Consider the following 9,033-nt stretch of genomic DNA (forward strand, 5'->3'; position numbering starts at 1 on the left):
GTAATGCTGAAACTACCCTGAGATTCTTGAATGAGGGTGGCTTTAAGGGCAAAGTTATTGTTATCAGCTGCACCATCTTAAGTTGCTGAACCTCAGATGCTTGCACAGAATGTCTCCATAATTAAATATTGGCTCTTTCTGAGTCACTTCGGAACATTTGCTGTGAGTCAACCTGAAAGAAAACAACAAGGCTCAGGAGCCTGCAAACAGAGGATGTCTTTTTCATCCCTGACCTGCGCTTGTGCCTTGATATGTGATGGAGAGTGCACCTCTAAAGCAAATGCTGACCGCTGGAGCTGCTGGGAGGTAAAGCAGCAATAATGCTGCCCCAAACAGCTGGCCATGGTTTCAAGAAGATTGCAAGTTTCCTGTGTGTATGGAAAAAAATAATTAAGGGCAGTAATTCTGCACAAACATTTGGCTTAGGAAATTTAATTGTTTTTAGTGCCATTTCTGTTACAGTGGATAAGCAGTCCGAGTGGCTGCAAAACCAGCCCTGAATTTTCAGGCTCCAGCTTGGCCAGTCTGTTACTAATTAGCAGCTTAGAGAATAGTGAACTTTTCTTCCCTCTGTTTTCTACACACCAGCTTCTCAGAGCTGAAACACAGGACACAGAAGGAATGCTGATGTCTGTTCTGAACTCTTTGACAGTAAAGAAAAACATGTGTTGGAGTGTTTGTGAGGAGCGTTGGTGCAAAGCCAGACACTTTGATAGTGTTTTGGGGGATCATCCAGGGCTATTGCAGCGGTTGGACCCAAAGCTCTGGGCTGAGGTGATCTGCTACAAACTTCTGCAACAGGAGTGGAGGCCGATGCTTCCAGGGCAGCAGGCAATGGCTTGGAGTCTGGGTGCAGATGAGATTGAAGGGATTTTGTGGACAAGCGGACAGAGTAGGGGCAGCTCCTCCTGCCCAGGATGAAGTCTGCTTGGCAGTCACAGCGTGGACCAGAATCATCTGTGACAGATGCCACTGGATGATTTTCCCTAAGTGTTATTTGGAAGGTCAGTAACTACTGTGAATGCTATACAGTCTGGTTGATTGCATGCAGTGAACTGCAATTTGCTTTATTTTGTGTGTGCTGGCTGCTTGAGTAAAATAATGTATTTAATGTTTATTTACTTATGAAACCAAAGCTATACTGAAAGAATGTATCTGATCAGCAATTTTAGTTGATGGTGCTCAGATGAAAAAGAGTATTTCCTCTGTGCTACCCCAGCTCTGACACTACCAGCCTTGTGGGCTTTCCTGTGACCTTTGTCACCACATACACGGCTCAGTGCCCATCATGCCAGCCCGCAGCTGTAAGCATGAGGCACTCAGAACAGCCCCTCACCAGAGGCATGCTGAGAGGGCCATGCTGGTGGAGAGGCAGAATATGAGACCTCTTATCTCTGCCAGACTTGATTTTCATTATTAGAGAAGACATGAAGGAAGAGGACGAAACAGCCATCTGTGAGACTGTGGAATACATAAGGTTTGCAGCTTATCTGAGTTTTTCTTCTTCCATTCAGTGTGATGTGGCGGATCAGTGCTCAGGTTTCACTCAGTGCCACAAGAAGAGAGAGTCAGGGAATGCAGCAGATTCCCTTATCTCTGCTCTGACATGTTTGCCTGGAGCTCAGAAATAGGATAAAAAAAAATAAAACAGTTTTATTCTAGAGCACATTCCTCAATATTCCAGTTAATACAATGCTAAATTTTATCCCTTTCCTTGATAACTGGGAACTAAGCATATGATGGCACGTTTCGACCAGCTGCAAGAATCTGTAAGATCATCTTCCCCAAAGCACAATCTCACTTAAGTAGAAGCAGTTTACACTTAGTAAGCGTAATGAATGCTCCCTACCTGCCAGACCTACAGGACTCCTCAGGTTGAATGCTGAGCCATGATGGTTGGTGAGGGATTGACTTTCCCAAGCCATTCACCCTGTCTGACCACTTTCAAGGAGTCTTATGGTAGTTTTGAAGGGGATGATTCTCTGCATGCATGGTTTGTCTTGGGTACATGCATGAGATAAATTAAAATCACCGCCTAAGAGATACCTAATTGAAAATTGGGATGAACTGCAATTCAGGTCTCTTACTGTGGATCCTCCCTGCCCTGCAGGCTTTCATTCAGGTAATTCTCTGCTGCCTCTCTGAACTGTGCTCTGCAGACGAAGCTAACCACGTTTTGTGGTGAGCAGTTGAGCAATGCTGTAATTCTTCAGTAGGGAATTAACAGGGAGGATCTCCATCACTGCTGATGTGATGAAGTCCCTCCCATCCCCATCCAGTTTAATAACTTATCTTTAGCCTGCAGAAAGCTGGGTAATTGCCTTCGTCTTGTGGTTGAAGGATAGACCTCAGAGAGGTGCAAATGAGCATGTACAAACCCTCGGGCCTTCATCAGACTTTAAAAAGCCTTGTTTCCTTCTCCCTGAATGGTATTTTAAAGCATAACCTCCTGAGTGATGTTACAATTAACTCACTTTGAGTCGAGCACTTATACCCACAGCTGGTCTCACAGGGGGTCCTCACAGGCTGTTTTGTGCAAGTTAGATGCGTCCAGATATAATTTAGCATTATGATCATTTTTAGTGGAATGGAATAGAAAATTCCAACTCCATGGTTACCTTTTTATGGCAAGTATTTTGTACACTTATGGTTTTACACACAGGCAGTGTGAAATCTCAGCTGCTATCAGACTCTGTTCAGCGCTTGTCAGAGCATGAGCCTTGCAATCACAGCGCAATCATGCAGCCACAGCACTGGAGATGCCATGGGCTGAGCAGGCAGCAGAAGCCATTGCTTTCTGAACCACTAAAAGATTCTTAACAGCAAAGAAAGCTCACTTCTTGTTGCATAGCTCTTAGCAATAGGATTTATTTTTGACATGCTCCTTTACAGAGTCACTCTTGGGCTGAAAGGACTGAGAGCAATCTGCAGGTTCTCAGGCTTTGCTGAGCATTTATAAATGATGGTGGTTTCTGCATGGAGGGAAAGTGCTGTAAAAGCAACCGCCAGAATACATCTGTATCGCTTCCAGATGAGATGGTAAAGGCTCACACGGCCTGCAAAGCAGTGAGAAACATGGGAATAAATTACTAATTTTCCACACTGTACTGTGGGAGAGAGATAAAAATGGGTGAGCAAATGAAACTGCAGCTTTGGCAATCCAATCTAGATTTAAGACTTTCAACTCAAGTAATAGCTAATAGCTAATAGCCAGGTATGGACTCAGTACTTATCCGTGAAGAGGTGGCAAATTGCCTACTTTGCAGATACGGGAAGGGGAATCTGTATCAGCAGTTGTTGGGCAGTTGGTAGAAGAGCTGGAGTTCTGCTGCAGAGCAGGATGGCAGAGCAAAGCACAGCCTGCCTGGGTGTGCAAGAACCAAGGAATGTCAGAAGGGCACTGGTAGATCTTTAGATAGAAAGGACTTAATTAAATGTTATCACTTGAAAAATCAGCAAATGCTACCACAGCTCTCTGCAGGAACGCAGGAAGGCTGATGCTATTCCTGGCAATTGCGGGGCTCACGTGTGTAACACACACACACTGCTGTTGGACAAATGAGAGTGGGGCAGAGTACTCAAAAGCACTCCTGGAGGGAAACCCTGGTCACAGCAGCACTGAAGGGCAGGCAGTATAGCACTGTGCACGAGGAGCTGGAGAAAGGACAGAGGCCACAGATCATCCAAAGGGTCTGCACAGGCATTTGGGGATGTAATTATTACTGGTGGGCAAAACATGAGAAAATGCTTGATCTGATTCTCTGCATGCCAACTGGAATTTTGAAAATGTTGGAATTAAGAGCAAAAGCACTGTGCATAACTCCAAGAAAAAGCAACATCTCCTATTTTTATTTACATTCTTAGAAAATCATAAAGCTAGCCTTGTGTAATCTCTCAAAATCTGCTTCATTACAGTCCCTTAGGTTATAGCACGCAGTAATTAACATTATTTTAACTCAGCTGGTGCTTTCGGGTGTTTCTGCTCATTGTATTTCTTTGGCTGAGTTGAATAATGCCAGGCTCCTTTCCTCACAGTCCGTCTGATTTTACTGTGAGCCTTCCAACCTGCCTTAACGCGGTGCTTCAACACAGCTCAGCACGACGACTTCCCTTCACAGAGATTTATCTGAGTTTCCCAAACAGGTGCATTACGCAGCCACAGACCACAGCCAGAATCCTTGCTGGTGGTGATTGGATGCTGTGATGGATGATGGCCTCCTGGGAACGTGCTGCCTAATGAAACACGCCATCAGTTTCATCAGACCTCTGTACAGCCTCGCCCTCGGGAAATCACATAACTCAGCCGTGACAGCAGCAGCAGAGTTCTCAGAGGGCTGCTCATAAAACAACAGTTAAACCTGATATTTATTGCATCTACAATTTGTAGTTTCACACAGAACTCTTCAGCTTGTGGAACGCTTCCGTTCTTGGAAAAGAAGAGAACCCATGAGGAAGCCATTTCAGAACCATGCACCTACAGCATCCCTGAAAGCAGGAGAGTCGTGACTGCAGGACCGGGAGGTGGCTGTGCAGGTTGGACACGAGCACAAGGGGCCCTGGCTGGGACCTGCAAGATGAGGGCTTCTACCAGCTGCAGAGAGAGCCAAAAGCTATGAGCTGTTCCACGAAACAAAGCTTGCAGTCAAATATTTGGGCAGAGTATAGAAATACAGAGGAGTCAGAGGGGTTTGAGCTTGGGAGGAAGTGGAAGCTGCTGTGCTATGGTCAAGTTTTGCTTCCAAGCACTCCTTGGCACTTTTTGGAAGGTGCCTTGATTGAGAACCAATGGCTGCAAGAGGAGGGACCAACTCAAAGCCAGGCATGTGGTGGCTGTCCCAGCCCAGGTAGCTGCTCTTCGAGCTGCAGCAGGTCAGGCCCTCTTCCTCAGGTAATCTTCGGGTACGAGGACAGACAGCTGCTTTTCTCCTGCCTTGTGCCTTATTGTGGTCACTATCATTTTATAACACATGTGCTTTCTCTGTAAGGTACAGATGATGAGAAATTGGATAAGTGTCCTGAAATGTATGAGTGAGAAACAGTGGGAAGAACTTGCACGAGATTTTACTGATGGCTATTTCTTGAAACATCGGGTTCAGTCATACCTTGTAAAAATAAATGAAACATTTCAGTAGCACCAGAACATCTTTGGAGACTGAAGGTATGAGTTCAATTTCCCATTGTGAACAGCTCTTGAAAGAGATGCCATAGTTCTAACATAAAACTGTCTCCGTTTTTTTCAGAAGTCAGAACTGGAATGCATGATTCAGTTCTATTCAGGCATCAAAGCAAGAACTTTCAGTCCAGAAATGCAGGTTGAGCTTTTTTGGGGGGGTTGGGAAGGGGTTACAGCTTGAAAATTGTGGTGTACCCCCCCCACACAGAACACCCCCACTCTGCTCTGAGCACAGCTGCTGTGTAACAGCAGCACAAAGGCACAAGTTGGGAACTTTGCAGATGAAATCCTTCACGTGGGGTGGGATGCATTCCCACATACAGGGCTTGCAGAAATCTGGTGGAAGGAGGACCCCCTCCATGGTTACACCACTGCTTCAGTGACACGTGCTGTGCAAACATCGATTGGCTGCTGCTAGATGTGTGTCCACAAACATCTGTACGTACGTTTATATAAACCATGCCAGTGTTCAGGACAAACTGCAAATTAACTGAAAAAGAAATGGAACTCTCCTTCTCAAGGTTTAAGAATGCAGAATAAACCCTTTCAAGAACACCAGAGGATTTGAAGCTTATAAACAATGCCTACTGGGCAATAGATTTACTTTCCCACAGATAGGAACACATTAACAAACAAATTGATTTTGGAGACAGGCAGTATTTGAATTTTAACACCATACATTCTAATTTCCTGTAAAAGCTGTCAACTAATCACATGCCCAGTCCTGCTGTTCTCCCATTGCCAGAGTAGTCTGCAACAAAACTCAACAGCAGTTTCTGAGACCAATGTTTCAGCACATGTGGTACCTTGGTTACACAAACAGCTTCTCTCTCATTCCCCTTTCTTCCCTCTATGGCTTTATTTAAAAAGAAAGCAGTTCAGATGCATCTTTGCTCACTGAGGACATCATTCTACTGCGCACAGCCCATCCCCACACTGCTGCCTTCCTTCCCTTCAGAGGCAGCTTCTCCATTAGTGCTGCAGAATGACCCTGGGGCCCAGCATGTGTTTTGATGGCAAGCAGCTCCCTGCTTCACCACAGAGTTCTGTGCTCATTCTGCCTCTGCTTGTCCCAGGAGGCTCCATCCTGCAAACAGCAGCTTGGATCACAGTGATGGACTGTGAGAAATTCCTTTGAACCAAAGCTGTAAGAAACACATCTTCATCTACAGCCTGGCAGCAGCTTGAGGAGTCTGTGCATAACCTGCTGCTGATACCCAAGAAAATGCTCTCCCTGTAGGAAGGGCAGACGGAGCACCAAACCAGTCTGGTGATTATAAGCCCTCACTTGCACTGAACCAGGTCGCAAAAGCAGACAGAGGGACATGGGAGCAGCAGGAAAACAGAGCCTGGTGAAAAAGAAGTCAATCTGTGCAATCTGAAAACGACAAGCAAAAAACAGAAAGAAAAAAAAACACAAAGGAGAAGCTCAGGTTCACTTTATTTCAATGGACAGGTTACAAAATTACTTTTGTCTGTCTGAAAAGCTGCATAAATTCACATTCATTTCAGCATCACAGTTCATTTCCACAACAAGAGTTACAAACACATCTCAGAACAAAAGCTGCGCAAGGCAGCGCTCAGTGACACACAGCACCAGGCACTGCTGCCTGCACTCTGCCAGCCACATCCACACCTCCAGCTCTGAGCATCTCTGCAATGGGTGAAACCGCGCTCCAGCGATGCAGATGGGGGCAGGAGGGCTGCGCGGGAGGGGAGCTGCCCAGGCTGCCACAGGGCTGAGCCCAGCACCGAGCTGTGCTGCTCGCCAGGTGCGCTCCGGGCTCTGCAGTGCTGACAGCCCAGGGACATCTCTGGGAGCAACAGCTCAGAGAGGTTACTACTGTAATCCTGGTGATTCCAACAGTGCGGGATTATTTTTCTCTTTTTCAAGCTCAGCTATCTTGGTGCTGCTCCTTCTATCCTAATGCACTGTCATTCTAAAATTCCTCCTGTGGATTTGCATGGACGGGAACCTACCAGTGAGAGCACTGACAGGCAGGACAGCCGTAAGAACACGACAACATTGCGGAAATACAGATCTAAGAGGATTTGTTGAAGGCCCTGCTGGCAGTGATTAGGAATAAGAGGAACGCCAGCCTTTGCCTGCATTCAGATCCATCTGATTGTGCTCCTGCTGATTGCTTTGCTTTGTAGCCCTTGTGCTTCAGTTCCTTTGCCTGGGCAGTGTAAGCGCACACAGCTCTGGGCTTACACTGCTCCTGTGATTTGTTGCGCCAACAAAATTATAACCACAGCAAACAGCCCACATGATGGTTACATATTACAAAGCACATCATTTAATTCAGAACCAAAGACTACATTACACATGAAAGACACTCAGGCAATTACCAGTGTTAGTCTATTTCTATAGTGTGCCTCAGGTTAATCTGACTTTAACTCTCATGGTTTGTGAAAGCAAAACAAGAAACAAAATAACCTCTTATGCTTCTGCTTGCAAGTCCTGAAGGCTTTTTGACTTGTGTAAATCTCATATTGCTGTAAGCACATACAATAGGAAGCAGTAGCTGCGCCTTATGCATATCCCACAAAAGAAACATAAAAAATGAGCTCTTCTATGAAGATGTTCTGGTACTTGTAACAGCACTATGAAGTGAAACAGCATTAAGTTACCTAAAAACACGGATGCCTGCATTTCACTCCCTGTGCCCACATGGGTGCACTTTCAATCCTTTTCTGTATTTACCATCTGAAATCATTCATGGAGTTATTAAGAGCAGCCTGAACACGATTCTGGGCAACCTGCTACAGGTGTCCTTGCTGAGCAAAGGCTGGACAAGATGACCTCAGCTGTACTGTGATCCAATTCAAACCATTGCAGAGTTTTCCTTACATAGCTTACTTTGCATGGACAAAAGAGCTGGGAGCAGCTCAGAGGGGTCTCAGTCAGCACAGAGCAATTGCACATTACACCTCCGTCCCCACTTTCAGAGGTGTCACAGATGCAAATCACAGCAGATCTTGCTTCAGGTTGAACCACAAGGGTCACCCACACCCTTCTCTGTACAATCACAGAAAGAAAGAGACAAAACACAGGGTACTTTTCTCATGATATTTTTAAAGAGCTCAGAAACCATTAAGTGTTACACTTTGCTAAACGGAGTAAAATGAAGGAGTGCCATCTTCATCCCACTGTGTGCCCTGGGGCAGCAGTGCTGAGCCTGGTCCTGCCGCTCATGCTCAAATCTTCAAGCTGAGGTGACTCCTTGGCAGCTGTCTGTGCATCACGGATGAGCAGAAAGGAGATGCTGTCAGGTGCTCAGAAGGCATGCTGCCAATGCAAACACTTGCTCACAGGCAGCTCACAGTCACCAGAACTGTGAAACATCTCCTCCTCCACATACTCACAGCAGCTGGCAGAACCAACTTCTGATATGAGGCAGTCATGAAGTCACTGACTGTTTGTCACAGCTGTCCCCCCCACCAACAGAAAACTTTGTCCTCTCTTGTCCAAGCAGAAGAGCTGCTCAGTGAGGCTCCCTCCGTGGCCTGGGCTGGGGACAGAGCTGGAGAGCAGACCTCCAGCAGCATCCCATCAACCCAAACCCAGCATCACACAGAGGAAGCCTGCTGGGTAAGGAACACACAGGATGTGGAGATCCTGCTCCAGCTCCCATGACTCCCTGCTTCACAGCCAGCACTGAAACAAACCCAGATGAACTGAAGAAAGGGTGACTTCCTCCTTTCTGTTTTTAGATGAATACTTTAAAACAACTCATTTTTCTCTCAGCACAAGGGGATAACGTTATCTATTCTTTTTGACAAAGTGGGTGTGGAAATGAAAGTTTCCTGCACAATTCTTACTCCTGATGACAGAGTTAAAATCTGTCCAGGAGTGG

The sequence above is a fragment of the Tetrao urogallus genome, assembly GCF_951394365.1.
Source record: "Tetrao urogallus genome assembly, chromosome: 13".
NCBI lineage: Eukaryota > Metazoa > Chordata > Aves > Galliformes > Phasianidae > Tetrao > Tetrao urogallus.